At 44.2% G+C, this 21,385-nt stretch overlaps 1 long non-coding RNA gene across 1 annotated transcript in view; it reads left to right on the plus strand.

Moving 5' to 3' along the window:
• Positions 1 to 1,234: 1,234 nt before the first annotated feature.
• The window catches only part of LOC147102774 (uncharacterized), a 638,572-nt gene continuing 618,421 nt past the window's right edge, over positions 1,235 to 21,385 (plus strand). The window contains exon 1 of the long non-coding RNA XR_015073098.1: positions 1,235 to 1,532. This is a non-coding gene — a long non-coding RNA (uncharacterized LOC147102774). The remainder of the gene's footprint in view (positions 1,533 to 21,385) is intronic.

The following is a 21,385-nucleotide window of genomic DNA, read 5'->3' on the forward strand; positions in this document are numbered from 1 at the left end:
GTAGATGACAGATAAATAAATGGCTGATGTCTGTGCACAGAGTCACTAATATAAAGGTAAGTGGCCTGAAAACAATACATATATATATTAACTAATCTACTGGGTGGAATCTGAACTGTGCAGTGTGGGGGTAGGAATCAAAACCTTTGTCTGGTCTGAAATGGTATTTGTACATATGAGAGGGAATGGGCACAGAAGCTGTTCTGCCTCGTTGGGTTAGGATGTTTTGCATACTGGCCAATTAGATAGATATTTGGTTTTAATATTGATGATGCCTTATTTTCATGGGTGCCTTTTTATTAAAAAGGAAAGTTCACCCTCGAGTCCTTTCGCTGGAGGATTTATACAACTTCAGTAAAATTTATTATGTTAAAAAATCAAGACTTTTCTTTACCCTTATAACATAGTCTGGAATTTATTGTGTGAGCAATATTTGACTGCAGTTTTATTCAGCTCAGTAAATGTTAAGCTATTTAATCTGAATCTAGTCAGATGTAAATTTTGAAGCAATTGGGTGGCCATGTTCAGTTTTGTTACAGGGCAGGTGAAATTCAATATGCTGGTTTTCAATAGATAATCCACACTGTTTGATGGTGTAAATTCTAACAATGCTGTGAATTCTGACAATGCTGTAAATCAATCAGATTGTCAGACTTTATTAATAGGCTGTTTTGGGGTAGTTGGTAGCGTATTGCCTGGTGCAGACTGTGTGATTTTTATTTTCTCTCTCAGTATAATGTAATAGGCTCTGACATTTAGCCATGGGAAAAGAAAAACAATTAATTTGTTCACAATAAGATGGTTCACGGCTTTCCCAAGAACACCTGAAATGCAGCACATGTGGATGTTTAACACAAACAGAATGTGTGAATGTCTTGGTGTTGCATTTATGAGTAACTGTGAGTCAAGCTACAGAAACCTGAATAAATGAATACTTGAGCTTTATTATGAAAGTATACATCACTAATTGAATTTAATTATAGAACAATTGAAATGAAATAAAAATAAATTATCCTTGTAGGTTTTTATTGCTTGATTTCCTTCTTTCCAAGGGGAAGAGGATTTCATATAAATTATTTTTAGCACGCTGCTTTTACTGCCCAATGTGCCCGGTTTCCCTGTAACTTCAGTGTGCTGCAGTAATGCCAGATAGGAGAGTGTGAGGAAGGTATTCTGCTGAAAGCAGAGTTTTCTCTCTCGCTCTTGCTCTCTCTCTCTCCAGGATTGACATGATTCTTACGTGGGCACTTTTGAATGAGCTCTGTGTTTTACAGTCACCCTGAATGTGATGTCAGAGGAGGTGGCAGTGGCAGGTGATTGGTTGATGATTCTGGAGGGAGCAGCTGCTGGCAGCAGGTTGCTTCGGTTGATGATGTATAACAATGGGACAGGCAGGCGCTGAGGAGTGGAGTGAGAACGGGAATACTCATTAGTCGCACATTTCCTACAGGGGAACAGGGAATCTTCCGTCAGCCAAGGAAACGCGCATAGTAAAGGTCAACTCGGTCACTTGATTGACAGCACAGTAGCCGGTATGATGCATCTTTTACTATGAGGGGAAGGGCTTCTGCTTAATCACTTTAATAAGTGTTTTTCTGAAAAATCAGATTCTTTGGTTAAAAAGCTCAAAGTGCATTTGCACGCCTTTAATATCTTGTGCACTGGTTACAATCAGATTTCACTTCAACTTTTAGTGATATTGGTAGTGTTAATTTGTTAACGATATATTTTTGCTGCTACAAGGAGTTTGTGCCTCAGTACCTTCAGTGAAGCATGTTTTTAAGCCAGCACAAGCAATGCTGAGTAAATTGTACTGAGGGTTTTTAACCAAGGTTTTTTTTTGCTGTACAAAATATTGCATCATGAATACTGAGGCTCTGACTTTAGAATAAGGCCTTCAACCTGACCTTAAATATCTGTCAGATTCCTGCCTCTGATCAGACAACTATTGCTGCTTACGGTTTGTAACCAAGATTATATCAGAATCCACGATGTAACTTGCAAAAGCACTGGAAGGTATGATTCTTTCTATAGATGCCATAAACTTCATCATTCTTCCCTGATTTTTGTTACGCTGTGATTGAAGGTTTTGTCAATAGTTTCTGCACAGACACTCGTATACATACAATTCCTGTGTGCAGATACATAAAGTTGTCACAGGAAAGCGCTACATTAAATGGTAACCAATGCCATCGCTATATAGATCAGCGGAATAGCTGTCTTCTGGTAGGAAACTCTGTATGGTAAATCTCTAGCAGGCTACTCTGCAACTGTTCATGTTGAGACTTCTTTGAACATATGGAGCTAAAATCGAAGTTACTTTCGCAACTATTATGGAAGGAAGTACTTTTTATAGAAAGTATTTCCTTCTTTCTCACATTACTGCTGTATTTTACTAAATTTAGTGAATAATTCTGGAAAAATACCAGGAATATTTACAGTAGTTCTTTAAAAATTTTATTTTCTCTTCCGCAATTAGGGCTCCCTTTCCTGTGCAGCATTTCCTGGATGAAAGAACAGGCAGGCTATTGCAACATTTCACCCAGGCTGACAACACTCGGAGGGGTGCAAGAGCGGCTCTGGTTGTCTTTGCGCCCTTCCCTCTCTGTGGGGAAGATCGTGTCCCCTGATGACATGGCCAATATTGGGAACTCAATATGTGAGGACTTGTGGGCTTGAACTCACACTGTCCCTTGTTCCTCTCCACTGTACAGCACACTGGAGTTTCAATGCACGGCACTGCATTGCACCATTGTACTGCTCAGAATCAGGGACTTTTACTGAGATTTTGTTTCTCACATAAATAAAATATGCTCGATGATCCGCACACGGGGGCGGGAACAACGATTTGCACTTCCTTCGCCTGGCATTAACGAGCTGGTAACGGCCTCAAGATGGGGTCCGTAGCCTTCCCGCCCCATTAACACCAGCGATGCAGCCAGCGCCATTTTAAAAGGGGCCTACTGACGTAAGAAAACTACTAGGCACTTGGTCTAAGCATTAAACGAAGCTTTAATCAACTGTTTTACAACATGGAGGTCTAGTTATGTCCTTCACTAGTTCCTGTTAAGAATGTCCTGCGCAAGATGGGCCCATGCCTGAGTATTTATACTCTCCCTGGACAGCGCCACCCGTAGGCCGCTCAGTATTATTTCATAAGTCTTTCTTTCATGAATGACTGATTCATGTCACCTACGTCTGGGTGCCCAAAGTGCCCGTCTGTTTCAGGCATTACGCTCCTTTTAATATGGAAATTGGTGTCTTCTAATGGAAATCGTACTCTGATTGCCATTTTAAGTTCAAACTGGTTGGAGCCTGCACAATGCAGGCATTGGATGCAAGAGAAGAGGCCCAGCAAAGGTAAATTTTTGAATTATTTTTGTGGGCCTCGAAGGAGCTTGAGTGCACTTCCACGGCCCACAAAAATAATCTGGCCTGCTGCCTCCCCGAGAGCCCCACCCTCCACAGCTTACCTTCCTGGCAGCAGCTCTGGCCCGTTTTCCTTTGCCGAATCTGCCAAGCTGCGTCGAGACACTTGTTTGGTGCCCTGCAGCTCGCCTGGTGAATGTGAATAAGGCCAGAGCCTCAAAAACACGGGGGCCACTTTGTCGCTGGAATGGGCAAAGTAGACCCTGGGGGGAGTAGAGACCCAAGTGTAAAGAAATAAAGGCATATGCCATTTATATAGCGCTGTTATTGAGTGCCTTTCATGACCTCCGGATGTCCCAAAGCGCTTTACAGCCAATGAAGTACTGTTGTAATGTAGGAAATGCAGAAGCCAATTTGCGCACAGCAAAGCCCCATGATTAGCAATGTAATGATCTTTTACATCCACCTGAGAAAGCAGATGGGTCCTCGGTTTAATATCCAAGGATAAGGGGTAAGCCATTTAGGACAGAGATGAGGAGTAATTTCTTCACCCAGAGAGTGGTGAACCTGTAGAATTCTCTACCACAGAAGGCAGTAGAGGCCAATTCATTAAATATATTCAAGAAGGAGTTAGATATATTTCTTAAGGCTAAAGGGATCAAGGGATATGGGGAGAAAGCAGGGACAGGGTACTGAATTTGGATGATCAGCCATGATCTCGTTAAATGGCGGAGCAGGCTCGAGGGGCCAAATGGCCTACTCCTGCTCCTATCTTCTATGTTTCTATGTAATATCTCATCTGAAAGAGGGCACCTCCGACAGTGCAGCGCTCCCTCAGTACTGCCCTGGAGTGTTGGCCTAGGCTTTTGTGCTTCAGGCTCTGGAGTGAGACTTGAACCTTCTGACTCGGAGCCAAGAGTGCTACCAACTGAACCACGGCTGACAAGTAAAGCGGTGTTAAACGGCAAAGGATAATTGGACCATGGTGTGCAGTTGTGATTCAGTTCCCATTTTAAACCCAAACATTCTGCTCTTGTAACTTGATTTTTGTATTGGTATTTATAGTTTAAATAGCAAAACAGTTTGGGATTTAGAAAGGTAGAGTTGGTTGAGGCCTAGGCATTTCTCTGCAGTACAGGCTCCGAGACACAAAACTGATGTGCACTGGCAGGAAGGCATAATCATAGTGTGACAAGTTTACATAGGGAGTTTCCATTCTAAATGTGGACATAAGAATTTCTAATGGTGGGGGGGGGGGTGGAGCGGTGACACAAAAATGGGACCACAGGAACGAAGGTTGTATAGACAAAAATGTCACACAGTTGTAAGATAATTAGATTCAGTCTTTTTTGCCAGGTACTTATTATTTCTGTCTCTTTTTTTGTATTTTTGCTTGGCTTCTGCATTAAAAGCAGAACTGCTGAACCTGATGTGTCATTTGTATTCGTGACTTTGGACTAGCTGCATTTGCCTTGGGCATGTATTCCTAATTAAAAGGTCTGTATCTGAGATATTCCTGTTAACAACCAGGGGATGAGTTACTGCAGTAGCGGAGACAGGCTGTACAATGGCAGAACTGCAGATGAAGTACAACATAATAGAGACAAAGAACATAACTACAAAGCTGGAGATGAGACCAAAGGCAGAACTAGAAATGAAGGACTACACTAAGGCATTTATATTGTTGGTAGAAATAAAAGACCTGCTGTAAAAATGACATGCATTTTATAAACATGAAGGAGTGGCAAATCCACAGAACCTGCATGATTTATTTAAAAAAAAATATTTTGTGAGTTGAATTTTTGGTCTGTCATGTGTTTAACACTTGCAATACAAAGACTTTTGGAGGGAACTTGAATGAAAATTCTCAAAAGCTTTTAATTCAAGCTCCATTGTCATTTGATGCAAAGTGACAATGGATGTAATGTTGATAACATTAAGCGTTTGCATTTTATGAACATCCAAGGAACATTATTTTCATCATTTAACCTGCTGTAGACCCATGGAAAAGAAAAGCAGCCCAATCTTGTATCGATAAACGCACAAGGAATCGGCGCTGAATATGATCTGGGAACGTGTGCCAAGTATTTAAGTGGAAGGTGTGATGAAATATGCCATTCATCAGGCACTGTATTCCCTGTGTTTAGTTTAGTTTCAGTTTCATTTCCTTGTGTGTAGGGCTCCGCCCATACCTGGCCCCTACTTAAGCAAGCCCCAGCGTGTCTCACAGCAGTACAGCAGATCTCTGGATGAGAGACACTTCTCCAATGTGTATTACTTTCTGAGTTAATAAAAAGCCTTGCTTTGCTCCGTTAACGTCGAGTCTCGGATTCATTGAGGCACATCAGAAGGTTCAGGGGAGAAGGAGCTGCCACACACTTACTGTTCTTGCAAGAGTTACTTGCCAACACAAGTTCAAATATTTTGCAGTCGGTTTGCACAGGTCATTTTGCCCACTGTGTCGTGCATAACATGCAGCAATGGAAGAAGGTGCAGCAAATTAAATGCCTTTTGATAGAGGAGGAAAGAAATGTAATCCTATAGGGGTTATCTCAGAAAACTTTTTTTAATGTAAAAGTTGTTTACATTCCATAGAAGTTTGAAGGACTCCCTAAATATTATACACAGAATTTGCCCAAAGTGCTCTTTTCAGAATGAAGCTTCAAGATTTAATGGTTCAGTGGGGAAGTTGTTTGTTGATCTACCATTGAAATTATTTGCAATGTAGTGTTCTGATGTGGAGTGGGAAGAGGCAGGTTTCTGGCTAGAGCTTGGCGACGAGAATGGAAATTAGACACTTATTTCAAAGGGGGGGGCGGTAATGGGAAAGGCTGGTGAGTCGGCCAATCTATGTGCATCACCTGATAGCACAATTCAGAGTGGGATCTGGGCATCACTGGCAAGGCCAGCATTTATTGCCCATCCCTAATTGCCCTTGAGAAGGTGGTGGTGAGCCGCCGTCTTGAACCGCTGCAGTTCATGTGGTGAAGGTACTCCCACAGTGCTGTTAGGGAGGGAGTTCCAGGATTTTGACCCAGCGACGATGAAGGATCGGCGATATACTAAGTCAGGATGGTGTGTGACTTGGAGGGGAACTTGGAGGTGGTGGTGTTCCTATGCGCCTGCTGCTCTTGTCCTTCTAGCTGGAAGAGGTCGCAGGTTTGGGAGGTGCTGCCAAAGAAGCCTTGGTGAGTTGCTGCAGTGCATCTTGTAGATGGTACACACTGCAGCCACGGTATGCTGCTGGTGGAGGGAGTGAATGTTTTTAAGGTGGTGGATGGGGTGCCAATCAAGCAGGCTGCTTTGTCCTGGATGGTGTCGAGCTTCTTGAGTGTTGTTGGAGCTGCACTTGTCCAAGCAAGTGGAGAGTATTCCATCACACTCCTTATTTGTGCCTTGTAGATGGTGGAAATGCTTTGGGTAATCAGGAGGTGAGACACTCGCCGCAGAATACCTAGCCTCTGACCTGCTCTTGTTGCCACAGTATTTATGTGGCTGGCCCAGTTAAGTTTCTGGTCAATGGTGACCGGCCAGGATCTTGATGGTGGGGGATTCGGCGATGGTAATGCCGTTGAATGTCAAGGGGAGGTGGGACTCTCGCTTGTTAGAGATAGTCATTGCCTGGCACTTCTGTGGCGCGAATGTTACCTGCCACTTATCAGCCCAAGCCTGAACGTCGTCCAGGTCTTGTTGCATGCGGGCATGGACTGCTTCATTATCTCGGGAGTTGTGATTGGTGCTGAACACTGTGCAGTCATCAGCGAACAACCCCATTTCTGACCTTATGTTGGAGGGAAGGTCATTGATGAAGCAGCTGAAGATGGTTGGGCCTAGGACACTGCCCTGAGGAACTCCTGCAGTGATGTTCTGGGGCTGTGATAATGGATCTTCAACCATCTTCCTTTGTGCTAGGTATGACTCCAGCCAGTGGAATGTTTTCCCCCTGATTCCCATTGACTTCAGTTTTACTAGGGCTCCTTGATGCCACACTCAGTCAAATGCTGCCTTGATGTCAAGGGCAGTCACTCTCACCCCCCACCCCCACCTCTGGAATTCAGCTCCTTTGTCCATGTTTGGACCAAGGCTGTAATGAGGTCGGGAGCCGAGTGTTCTTGGCAGAACCCAAACTGGGCATCAGTGAGCAGGTTATTGGTGAGTAAGTACCGCTTGATAGCACTGTCGATGATGGCTTCCATCATTTTGCTGATGATTGAGAGTAGACTGATGGGATGGTAATTGGCCAGGTTGGATTTGTCCTGCTTTTTGTGGACAGGATATACCTGGGCAGTTTTCCACATTGTCAAATAGATGCCAGTGTTGTAGCTGTACTGGAACAGCTTGGCCAGGGAGTGGGACACAGCATGGAGTGATCTATAATAGGGAGATCTAAAGAGTAAGAAATAAAACAGCCGTTTAAAATGCGAAGGGGTCAGCTGTGGCTCAGTAGGTAGCACTGTCGCCTCTGACTCAAAAGGTTATGGGTTCCAGTCCCACTTTAAAGACTTGAGCACAAAAATTTAGGCTGACTCTCCAGTGCAGTGCAGAGGGAGTGCTGCACTGTTGGAGGTGCCGTCTTTCGGATGAAATGTTAAACCGAGGCCCGTCTGCTTTCTTGGGTGGATGTAAAAGATCCCGTGGCCACTATTGGAAGAAGAGCAGGGGCATTCTCCCTGGTGTTCTGGCCAATATTTATCCATCAATCAACATCACTAAAGAAAACAGATTATCTGGTCATTATCACATTGCTGTTTGTGGGAGCTTGCTGTGCACAAATTGGCTGCCGTGTTTCCTACATTACAACAGTGACTACACTTTATAAAAGTACTTTGTTGGCTTTAAAATGCTTTGGGACATCCTGAAGTTGTGTAAGGTGCTGTATAAATGCAAGTCTTTGTTTCAAAAGAGAAATCTGGTCATTTAAGGATTACTTCAAAGATACTCATTTTGAATGTACAAGATTTAGTTTAGGTTATATGAAATTATTTTGAGTTTATAAGAAAATGGGCACATATCTGTATTTTTGAAAAAATAAGTAATCGATTTGTTTTTAATGTAAAATTTCAGGGAATAAGATGGTGAAAAAAACTACATTCCACCGAAATACAAATAAAAATAACACATTTTATAGGCATGTAGTAAAGATATGTTGGTTTTTCACAGGTTATTGGTAAATTTCCTTTCATTTGAGGGAGCAGGTTATTTTCAAGAACCCATTTCAATCCTATACACTTTACAATCAATGGGACAATGGAGGTAGGAACAAGGGTATAGTATAAGATGATCACTTATGTAAATATACCATGCTATACCTTTACCTACATTAGAGTGAAACATACATCACAAGGTGAATTTTGAGCATAGGTATTGTTCTCGGCTCTGGTGGTTGTGTGGGGAAATTTGGCCATTTTTATTTTCTCTCATTATCAACAAAGCTTCTTTGAATCATTCTTTGTCTTGTTTACCAGATGTCTTGGGTGGCCACTTGCTTCACTGCAACCAGGTGCAAACATGGCATTCTAATCAGTTTTGAGACTGAGTTGTTTTCCATAAATGGCCTCACTTCAGTTCACTCCCGGTTAACTCTTGCATTTGGAGAGCTGGCAATATGAATACGTTCCGGATTCAATGGTAAGGAGGACAGTGAGTGATCAAGGTAAGCTTGATGTGCAATGTCAACATAATTTACATTCACCTTCTGTTAAGCCAACAGAGGTGAAATAATTATTGAGCATTAGTGAGGGAAACCCACCGCCATCCCATTTATGCCAATAGACTGATGGGGAGCTCTGCCATTTATCTCCTTTACTAGGGAAATCCAGCAAGTTAATTTTTTACGACCTGCCATTTTGATCTCGCCAACTGAGAATTCAGTGTGTCTGAGAGTGCCGACAGCAAAGGAAAGTAACACTGGCTACCACTGATAAAATAGTATTGGGCTTCCCTGGTGCCTTTGTGGGTAAATCCATTGCCTGGTGTGGTACTGAGCAGCACAGTTCAGGAAGGTTTAATCCCATTAGGGTACAATTAAATTGGTATTGGTTGCTTTTCCATATCTCTCCCAGATGGTCGTCATTCATGTGTGAACCTTGACAGTGAGTGTCAGCAGGCAATTGGAGTGCAGGGGCCAGCCTAGCACTGCCAATCTTGTCCTCGTTCATTGTCCACTGACTCACTTCCAGTAGAGGTCAGTGGATAGTAATCGGGAGGGGGAATGCTAGCTTATTTTATTTTTTGCTCCTTTCTAATCCATGAGTGCTGTGGCTAATTGTAGAACCCTTATTGCCACTCTAGCCAGGAGTGTTTAACTTTGCATAGACTAGAGATTGAACCTGATTCTTTCATGGCCTATAATCTTTGCTGGGTGAGCTTATTGATCTTGGTTTCTACGGCTTGGCTGTTTGCTGGATAAACTCGAGTCATTTGGAAGAGCTTTGTGGTGAAATGGTTGAACTCAGTTGGGCAGCTTAGGCTAAGAATTGGAAAATCCTGCAAGGATATCTGCTTCCAATTGTTATCCAGTGACTGCAGGAAAATTCATGTGTAGATGTTAAAGACAGCATCCCGCTCCATTGTGATACTTTCATAGTCCAATAGCTTGCATATATTCACTGTCTAGGTGCAGCTATCAGATATGACTGCCTGATGAAGATGCTGAGGGTTGTCAGCACCTGTGAAACAGTGCTGCAGCATCAGTCAATGCATTTGGGAGAGGAAGGGAAGACAAATTGGAGCCAAGATGAGAAATCATTGGCCTGAATTTTCTGGAGGAAGGCGGGTTAGGGGCGGGTGGGACTCCGATGCAGTCGGGGAGGCCGGGTTTCCCGCAGACCCTGCCGACTTTAACGGCAGGGCCTGATTTTCATGTGAGGCCTCAGTTTCCCGCCTGCAGCCAGCCAGATTGAGGCCTTGGCGGAGGAGGGGCGGTGGGGGGAGGTGCGATCAAAGGCCCCATGGGTCAGGGGCCTCTGATCACGGGGGGTGGGCTAGGCAGGGACCCTAGATCCAGGAGGTAGGTATGAAGACATTTACCTCCTGGAAGCAGCAGTCCCCGTCTTGCTTTAACTGCCGGGTTTCACAAATTGTGTGAAACCCGTCTGTAAAGTCTGTGGGTTGTATAGCGAAGTAATACACAGACTACAAGAGTAACTTAAACAGGACTTTACTATTCGAAGGTCAGGGCGAATCTGCCCAATAAATCCTGACACAGCACTTATATACTGGTGTGGTCACCGTCGGTATTACAGTATACAGCAGCCAAGATAAAGTAGTGCCACACCTAAAATAGTTCTCTTAAAGGTGAACGGTTACATACGATAGTTCTCTTAAAGGTAGAACAGTTACATACACTACAATCCTCCCTTTTTAGCTTACAACATACTTATTCCCCATTAACCATATCATTAGAACATATATACAAATTATGTAAAACAGTTCACAGGTTCAGTCTCTCTGGAGGTCTCCTGACTCTGTCCGGATAACGCCTCGGTGGTGTAGTAGTTTTCGGCGGGGTAGTAGGTTCTTCCGGCAAGGCTGATTCAGCTTGAAGGACAGTGTCAGGATCAGCTGATTCCAGTATTACCAGATCGGAGGTAGGTGCTCTGGGTATCTCTGTTTCTACATTAGCCGTGTAAGGTTGTGGAGTAGGTTGGCTCTTTGTGGATGACCCTATGATCTGGTCAACATGGCGCCTTATTATGCTGTCACCAATGTCCACTGTATACAGCAGCGGCCCTAGCCTTTTTACAATAGTTCCCGGCTGCCATTTCTCGGTACGGTAGTCCCGGGCCAAAACTTGTTGACCTGTCTGAAAAGATCTAGTTGGCCTTTCATTCAAGCCCTGGAATTGCCGGTTCTCTACGTCCCTTCTGACGTTTGGCTTAATCAAATCCAGCCGGCATCTTAGTCTTCTATTGAAAAACATCATGGCGGGAGTTTGATTTGTGACCGCATGTGTTGCATTCCTGTACGCCAACAAGAAGCTATCTACCTTATGTTGTAAGTTGATGTTCTCATTACCCATGGCCTTTATGGCCTTCTTGAAGGTCTGGACAAACCTTTCAGCTAAGCCATTGGTGGCGGGATGGTATGGGGCTGACGTGTAGTGCTTGACCCCATTGCTTTTTAAAAACTTCCTGAATTCTTCGGACACAAATTGTGGTCCATTATCAGAACAGACCTGTTCCGGCAGCCCATTCCTGGCAAACATGGTCCTTAATACTGTGATGGTTTTTTCCGTGGTGGTGGAGGACATCTTTATTACCTCCAGCCACTTGGAGTGTGCATCCACCGCTATTAGAAACATTGAGTCCATAAATGGACCAGCAAAGTCGATGTGTACCCTTTGCCAAGGAGATGAGGGCCACTCCCATGGATGCAGAGGAGCTTGTGGTGGCGCGTTTTGGACCTTCTGGCATCCTAGACAACTCTTGGTTATTTCCTCGATGTCTCCATCAATACCTGGCCACCACACAAACGCTCTTGCTAGGTTCTTCATTTTCACTCCACCCAGATGCCCCTCGTGAAGTTCCTTTAGCACCTTATGCTGAAGTTTGGGTGGGATCACCACTCTCGATCCACACATCAAGGTTCCTCGGCACACTGACAGCTGTTCTTTCTGTTGCGAAAATGCTGGCAGTGTTGGTTCGCCATGTGCTGGCCATCCCTCCACTGTTAGATCGTAGACCCGTGAGAGAGTCGGGTCATTTCTTGTTTCATTCTCGATCATCGAATTGGTTACTGGTAGACATTCTACTATGGATGAGTGGAACATTTCTACCGGGTCCATTGTAGCCGCCTCTTCTACTACCGGCAACGGTAGGCGCGATAACCCATCAGCATTTCCATGCTGTTTGGAGCTTTTGTATTCAATGTCATATTGGTGTGCCCCAAGTAACACGGACCACCTCTGTAACCTTTGCGCTGTCATAGTGGAAACGGCCTTGTTAGGGTTGAATATGGACACCAACGGCTGGTGGTCTGTCAGTAATGTGAACTTCTTGCCCTGCAGGTAATGATTGAATTTCTTTACTCCCCACACAAGGCTGAGGGCCTCCCTGTCTATCTGAGCGTAATTTCGCTCCGCGGAGGTCAACGATCGGGACGCAAATGCGACTGGCCTTTCCGAGCCATTTGGTAACTTGTGTGAAAGTACTGCTCCAATTCCATAAGGGGAAGCATCACAAGCTAGACGAAGAGGTAACGTTGGGTTGAAATGAGCCAACACTTCCCCAGAGGTAATCAACGCCTTGCTTCTGCGAAAGGCCTTTTTACAGTCCTCGCTCCACTTCCATGGCACTTCTTTCCGTAACAGAGCATTCAGCGGATGTAGCACCGTGGATAAATTTGGCAGAAACTTGTGATAATAATTAATCAACCCCAGAAACGATCTCAACTGTGAAACGTTTTCCGGAGCGGGGGCCTTCACGACAGATTCTATCTTGCCAGGCGACTTGTGCAGCCCCTCTTGGTCAATGACATGACCGCAGTACGAGATCCGTTTCTGGAAGAACTCACATTTCTGGCGATTAACTCGAAGGCCATATTCCTTCAACCTGGTGAGCACCAGTTTCAAATTTGTGAGGTGTTCCTCCTCGTCTTCTCCCATAATCAGGATATCGTCCAAGTAACACTGCGTGCTTGGAACACCTTGTAAGACCTGCTCCATTGCCCTCTGCCAAATTGCTGGAGCCGAAGCTACTCCAAAAACCAGTCTATTATAACGATACAAGCCTCTGTGCGTGTTGATTGTGAGATACTGGCGCGGCTCTTCCTCGACTTCCATTTGTAAGTATGCCTGTGCCAGGTCTATCTTGGTGAAGTGTTGCCCGCCAGACAATGAAGCAAAGATATCCTCAATCCGCGGAAGCGGGTATTGTACAGTGTGCAGCACCGGATTAACTGTGATCTTGAAATCTCCGCAGATGCGGACCTTCCCCAGTCCCCCTGGCTTGTTACTTGATGAAGACTTCATGACGGGAACAATGGGCGTGGCCCACTCACTCCAGTCCACCTTAGACAGTACCCCTGCACATTCAAGCTCTTCCAGTTCTGCCTCCACAGCAGGTCGTATCGCGTAAGGTACCGATCTGGCTTTGAAAAATTTTGGGCTTGCATGTTCTGCAATCTTGATTTTTGCTTTAATTCCTCTCAGTGTTCCCAGTCCTTGCTGGAATACCTCTTTAGCTTCGTCCAATATTCTGGACAACCGTTCAGGTTTGACCTCTTCCTTCCCGGAATCTACCGTCATTATGTTTAGTGAATGCCAGTCTATCTTTATTTTCCTGATCCACTCCCGTCCCAGAAGTGGTGGACCTCCCTCGGGCAGCACATACAAGTCCATCCTTTGGTGATCTTTGTCTTTGTATCTCACCTTGACTTCTATCTTTCCGATGGGGTATACTTTGTGCCCCATGTATGTCTGCAATACTATCTCCTCATCCCGTAGGGGAATATGTTTGAATAACTTTTTGTAATCATGCTTATTCATGACTGTCACCGCCGATCCGGTGTCCACTTCCATCTTCACTTGGACTTTTGCAATCTGTAGTGTGATCCAGATAGTTTGTCGGTCAGCTTCTTTACTCACATTATGAATCCTCAGACTACCCAGTGCCTTGCTGTTGGAGTCTGAGTCCAAATTCTGTTCATCTGGACTCTTCCCAGTCACCTCATGTACCTTTCTGTACTTCTTCTGCGGTGACTTATTATTGTTGTTCTTCTTTCCTGACCGGCATACCTTAGCTATGTGGCCAAGCTTGCCACATTTCCTACAGTCCTGGTTTTTAATCCAGCATTGGTTCTGGCCGTGTGTTGTCTTCCCACAACGAGAACATTTCATTGTACCCGAAGTCATTTGATCCACACTGAGTACCGCTGTCTTCCGCTGCATTTCCACCGTGCCTCTCGCTGCGGCTTCGTGCGATGCTGCAATATGGACAGCCTTATCAAGTGTAAGATCGTTCTCTTCGAGTAGTCGTTTTTGCGTTCCTTCCTTTGACAATCCACACGCGAACTTGTCTCGCAATGCCTCTGTCAGATTTCCTCTAAACTGGCAGTATTTCGCTAGTCTACGCAGCTCGACCAAGTACTCCGCGTTGCTTTCCTCTTTTCGTTGCGTTCTCCCGTAAAATTTAGATCGTTCCGCTAACATCAGCGGTGCGGGGTTAAAATGATCCTTCAGGACAGCAACAATATTATCGAAGGTTTGATCCGCCGGTTTAGCTGGTGATAGAAGATGCTTCAATAACCCGTATGTCTTCTCGCCCATCGAGATTAGCAAGGTTATAGCTTTATCATCATCTTCTATTTTATTGGCCTCACAATATATCTCGATACGTTCTACGTACGTGGGCCAATCTTCCACCTCGGCATCGAAGTTGTTGATGTTACCATGCTTAGGCATCTTCATTGTCTCTCACTATCTTTCTGCGAAACAACAGGATTTCTCTTTAACTTTTTAACTTTTTCTTTTTTTTTCCAAAAATGGCGGGTTCCCGCGCTTGTCTTCTTCCCCGCCTACTGGCAAAATGGCGGTTTCCCGCGCTTGTCTTCTTCCCCCCTACTGGCAAAATGGCGGTTTCCCGCTCCTGACTTCTTCCTCTGGTGGGAGGGGTAAGCTTTGCCCTCGGGCGACGACCGCTGGTTTACGGGGTTTGTAGCCTGTGCGCCGGCTTCAGTTTATTCTGAAGCGCGCGCTAGAAAAGCCGATCGCGTTCCTTGTCCCCCCCCTTCTTCTTTTCGGCAGGGGCAACCGGCGCTGGGGACAACCAGTTGGCCTCGGACAGATCCAGCTCCTGGTCCTTCACGGCAGCTGCTGCAAGCCGCTGGCCGGAACCTCGCTCGGTCTCTCTCTCGGGCTCTGTCTCTCCCGCTCGCGCGGCTCTCGTTCGCTCTCTCTCGGGCTCTGTCTCTCCCGCTCGCGCGGCTCTCGCTCTCTCTCGGGCTCTGTCTCTCCCGTTCGCGCGGCTCTCGCTCGGGCTCTGTCTCTCCCGCTCGCGCGGCTCTCAATCGCGCTTCCCAGCCCTCTCGCAGTCCGGTGCTTCCCTCCCCGGCTGCGGCTGAGTTCTCCGCGATTTATTTATTTTTATCTCTTCCCGCGCCTTACGATCCGGTCGCAGCGCTTCGTGGCCTCAGTAATTGTCCGGCCTTTTTCCCCTCGACCGTGGTCGAGTGCACCGCCCTTATCCTCCGTTTATTTGTTTCTATTTTCCCTTTACTCACAGTCACCGTGGCCGACTTGCTTCTCGTGTTGATCGGCTCACTCACCACCGTGGCAGAAGAGACAATCCGTGCCTGTTGCTGATGGAAGACTTCGTGTTTGAAATCTTCCTCCTTTCTTGGTCTGCTGACTCGAGTTTTCACTCAGCAAAACGACGAGGGCGGGTGCCTCTTCTCGACGCTCGTTTACTTCTTCAGAAGTATTGTTGCCGCAGGGTAAGATCGAACTCGTCGCCACTGTAAAGTCTGTGGGTTGTATAGCGAAGTAATACACAGACTACAAGAGTAACTTAAACAGGGCTTTACTATTCGAAGGTCAGGGAGAATCTGCCCAATAAATCCTGACACAGCACTTATATACTGGTGTGGTCACCGTCGGTATTACAGTATACAGCAGCCAAGATAAAGTAGTGCCACACCTAAAATAGTTCTCTTAAAGGTGAACGGTTACATACGATAGTTCTCTTAAAGGTAGAACAGTTACATACACTACACCGTCCACGTGCATGGATGTTGTTAAAGAGGCTTCCAGCCACATTATAATTTAAATTGACGTTCCGCCCCCTGGGCGGGTTGGAGGCGGGATCAGGTTGGGAGTTAACAATTTAACTACCCCCACGTTCCAAACCCACCCTCTTTTTCTAGGTTAAAATTCCCCCCCATTATCACTGATTAACATAAAGTTAAGTCAAGTAAGCCATATGTGGTACACTTCATTTAAGAATTGCAGATATAAATTATCCAAACTTTGACAAGATTCAGATATCTCATTCATATTTTGACCCAATTTAGAATTCTGATTTTGGAAACATCCCTCAAGATAATAGGATGGACAATGGTGCACACTGGCCTCCAATTTTGTTTTAATTTATCTGAACAGTCTAAATTTCAGTCTAATTTGGACTGCTTTGTATTTGGCAAATTTCTTTAATGGTTATTACATACACTCGGCTGGATTTTCCCAGCCCTGAGGAGGCGGGTTTGGAGGCGAGACTGCCGGGAAAATGGCAAAAACTGGGAGCGGGCACCGACCCCGCTCCCTACCCACCTCCGTGCCATCTTCCCAGGAGGCAGGTCCCCGAGACACGCAGGGACCCGTCCTTGAGGCGGGAAGGGGAATAGAGCCAATTAACTGCCTGTTAACAGGCAGTTTTGAGGCTTTTCCCCATTTTGCTCCTGCAATTGCGGGCTTCCCGATGGCTGCGAACCTCGCCAGGGTCAGCGAGGCGAGCAGTGGGTCGGCGGGGGTGAGAGAGGTCGACATGTCAGCTGTAGAGGTGAGTGATGGGTGTAAGTGTGGACAGGTAAGTATGAGAGATGAGTGTGAAGTGTTGGGAAAAGTTTCCTTTTGCTTCTTTCTGGAGATGCCTCATCTCAACGGCAGAGATGACAGAATGGCTGCTGCAATCTCAGATGCTGCAGCCATCTGCTTTCTGCTGAGGAGAGAGGTCTTGGTGTGCCTTTGTGCAAGGGCTCAACTTGGAACAGAGATTGTCAGTGTTTGACAGCTTCTCAAAGCTGTCAAATGCTGACAATTCATCTGTCAAAAAATTTTCGACAGATGAAGCGTCATACGCTGACATCATCTGTCACTGGCTTTCCCTTAATTGGCCGGGCGGGCTTATCCAGGCCAATCAAGGGAAAATAGCACGGGTTGGTTAGATGTCGCTGGGGGCGGGACTGAAACCCGGAAACCAGAAGTCTCGCCTCCAGCACGTCTTCATTGAGAAAATCCAGCCCTAAGTCTCAGAGTTCCTTGTATTAATTAACTCTATATATTGGCATTTAATGCATATTTGCTTGGCCTGCTTCATTAACAGTCCATTAGATGACCTGATTTAATTTTTAAGTGAGCTACATTCTAGTGTGAGTTTAAAAGTTGGGTAGATTTTGCTTCTGAATATTACACACATGCTGCATATTGGCCATTCTATTTGCTTCATGGTTCACTTGAAGAATCCTCTTAAGGTATGTGTATGTTTGTAGCTGGTTGAGATCAGAGAAATGTAATGCTGGATTTCCCTACCTAAACTCTGAGAACCGGATTAGTTGTTAGCTCAATAAAGTAGAAGTGTGGAAGAGAGTGGTGCAGCCTTAAAGGGCCTGTTAAAGGAACTGACTAAATTCTTGAAGTGGACTCTGATAATGAGAATGTTTCAGATGAGATGAGCTGAGTCTTGTCGAGTTCTAACCGCTATGTTTTCTGTTTGAAGTACAATCTAGGTTTGATGCCAGTTTAATATCAATTCTTACTTTTGGTTTACAAAATAACAGCAACCATGGGAGCTATTTTGTTTAGAGAAACTGAGGAAAACTGTTTTATTTCAAACTTTTGGCATTCACATTTAAAACCTATTTTATGTATAACTTCCATATGTTTATACATTTTTGTGCTGTATAAGCAAAGCTGCACTTCAAATAGTTCCGTCATGTAGTAATATTTGCAATGATTTTGCTGCTTACCTTTGAACTGACATCTGGGATGAAGTCTTTTATGAGACTATCAATGACAATTAATGCAGAAATATTACCTCTCTATGCTTTGAATGTAAATGAATCCCAGGCATGTTGCTAATCTGTTAGGACAATAGCTTTGCTTTGATGAATGGCGAGAACTTAAATGAAACAGCAAGGACATCTGTCCACTTCAGGATTAAAAACTTCATATCTGACAGTCCCTCCGCACTGCCAGTGTGATCAAGGCAAATAACTCAGGAACCCAAACCAATGCAGCCTAGACAATTCTGAGGTTTGTACAGGTAACGCTGTATCTGAAACAGATATTTGGATACGTCTAATATGATGGTGAAGGATGTACATTGCATGGAATATTGCAAGAAATTATAGACGATAAAAAGAAACTGGGGAACTTCAATTGTTCCTAAGGGCACGGAGTGCAAATTAGAGATGCACATCTGATACATTTGGGTTCCGTCTGGATGGTTCAAATCTGCATACTTTGAATCTTAAATTCTAATTGAAAACAGTGCTCTGCAAGTAATGAGACTTGAGACCAGCGAAGACTCTGCACAAGATACATCAACTCTATTCCTGTTGCTTTGTACTACAGACATAATGCGTGTTCAGTTTTATACTTGTTATACCAAGCGACAATCTGTTCAGTTTATATGATGCTGCACTGTAATACTTTTAAAGTCTCCATAGGCTCTACTCCCCAATACCAGATAACTCTCATATCGGCTTAAAGGGTTGTGGAAGGGTTGTGGAACTGTTTTGTATCAACTTCTTAGATTAGTTGTGCTTGTTGGAATGTTTAAGGCTGTAGTTATACTGCTGCTTCATGTTGCTGTAAAGCCATTTTGGGTACAATACAAAAGTGGCAGTATAACTCTCTGCTGTCAGATCCCAATCGGATAGTTGAGTGCAATAACATCAAAGCAGTGTGAGATCCCCTCCAGAAGATCATCTCTCAACAGTTCACTCCAACTGTGTGTGTGTGTGTGTGTGTGTGTCTGTCCGTGTCCTTCCCCCCCCACGCCATTAAAATGAGTGGCCTGGTGAACATGCTTGCATGGAACTTCTTTGTGGTTGACTTAATTGCAGTCTGGACAGTTGTACAGCTGGCAGTATAATTCCAGTGTGCCTGCTGCACATCTCACTTACATAAACCATTCTTAGACTGTAGTTAGAGCATAATCACAGGCTAAATCACTAATTTTTTGCATTGTGATCCAAAGGGAGTTGTCAAAGTTGAAGCAAGACATTGCTATCTTTAAAAAAGGGTTGCAAACAACCCTGAATTCTACTTGGTAGATTTTAGCCTTAGCTATTTACATAATTTGATAACATGTCCATGTTATTGGAATAAATTGAGTTAATTTTGAACCGTCTGTTCTGTGATTTGTTAACTCTGAGCACAGGTTTCTTTTTGCTGTATGTCCTTTTTGCCTGAGAAGACACCATATGCATTTGTATCTGAATGGCAAAGCATTGAGTGCAAACTGTTAACCTGGAATTAAACTATTGGGCTAATTTGAAGAAAGGCCTCTCCTGCTATGTAGGGTTGTAAGGAACGGTGAGAATAAGAGTACTCGTTCCAAGAAGGAGGGGACGAAGGTAGTATTAACAGAAAATTTAAATTTCTAATGGGATTGAGGCAGTTGTGAAGTTAACCATTCTGGCTCTCTAAATTGTAAAGCAGAAATTAATCTCGGGTAGTATCTGATCAGCTGCCCATTATACGCAGCACCTGAGATTCCGTTCCATTGACTGCACGATCAGGCGCTGTGTATAACGGGCGGCCCATCCAATACAGCCCGGTTTGCACCAAAAATTTCTATGCCCAACAATTTAGGAGGGACACAATTCTCAAATAATCTCACTGTCAATTTTTCGTCACTCTTTATAACTTTGAAGGAGGATCTTCATTTTAGGAAGGAGACGACAGAAGCACAACTTTCACTGTAATTATCTTGTACATAAGCACACATGATTCTGTTCTTGTAAGTGTAATACTTTGACACCAAACTTTGTTTTTACCATAAATGTCTTTCCGGATGCAAATTCTCTTTTAAACAAGTTGACGAGTCATCTTTTGCACCCCTTCATAGAGCTCTTTTTGTCAAGTTCTTCAAATTGTCAATTTCTAAAAGAATTGGATAACTCTTTTAAGCTTATTTAATAACAACATTGTAATCCTTCATACCTCAGAAAATACAGCTCAGTATATGTAAAGCACATAACCCGGTTCTAATTTCAACATTTTGTGTGCTAACAGCAGAGTCTTTTAATTTATCATGCTGTCAAAAGAATGAAAAGCTGCTCCATCTTAATTATGTTACTTTCACAACATTTTTAATCATGTGTAATGTTCCTTTGCAGATGGTTATAGGCAAAAAACCTGTGCATATTTAAATTTCAAATGTAGCCGTGGTTCCAGTCAATCCCTGGTCAGTATTCACAGGCTGCAAATCTAGGTAAATATTAAATTCAGGTTCTTTTAACTGTGCTGATCATTCTTGTGTCATGTGTGCAATCTGTTGTTGTTTTAGGTATTATTCCCACGAGTGGGAAGGCTGAAAGGCATAGTATGTTGTCTGCATCTGGTTATACAATGCTCTAGCAATTGCAAACATGTGTCCAGGCCGCTGGTTATACCATCTGACTAGCACTCTTCATTTCCTTTAGAACGCCCTCTGTTTAGTCAAATTTGAATACAGTTTGATGCACAAAATGTGAAATCTCAGTTTACCCCAGCCTCTGCCCCCGCCCCACAGAATTGAGCATTCACTTGAAATTGCTTTGGCATTATTTTTTCAAGATTACAAGAAGCAATTGGAGCCAACAATTGCAGCACTGATGCTAGGCTTGCATGCAAAATTATTTGGAGAATAGATTTATTTGTATGTAAGCCTATGTGTTAAAAGGTGCATGTGCCTTGCAAGCAGATTGTTTGCAGTGGTTTCCCATAGTGAGTCACTTTGTTGGTGAAAAATCCAAGAGTGTACAGTAGGATAGGTTTGTGGTCTGATGGCCGGTGGAATTTGCAGCTTGCGCATTTAGGGAAAGCTTGATAAGCGTATGTGGGAGAAAGGATTAGATGAAGAGGGATGGGAGGAGACTTGCATAGAGCATAAATGCCGGTATAGACCAGCTGGGCCGAATGGCCTGTTTCTGTGCTGTAGACTTGCAATTCGATGTAATTTCATCATGTACCATAGCATTGTCACCTGTGCTGGCTCCCTCCACAACAACCATGCAGGCCTGACTGATTCTGTATTGTAGATTGCCTTTCATTATTTGTTGCCACATTGGCTAGGAAGGAAAAAAACAAACCAAC

This window comes from Somniosus microcephalus, chromosome 21, assembly GCF_052327205.1.
Source record: "Somniosus microcephalus isolate GS21.2 chromosome 21, FLI_Smic_1.0, whole genome shotgun sequence".
Classification (NCBI taxonomy): Eukaryota; Metazoa; Chordata; class Chondrichthyes; order Squaliformes; family Somniosidae; genus Somniosus; species Somniosus microcephalus.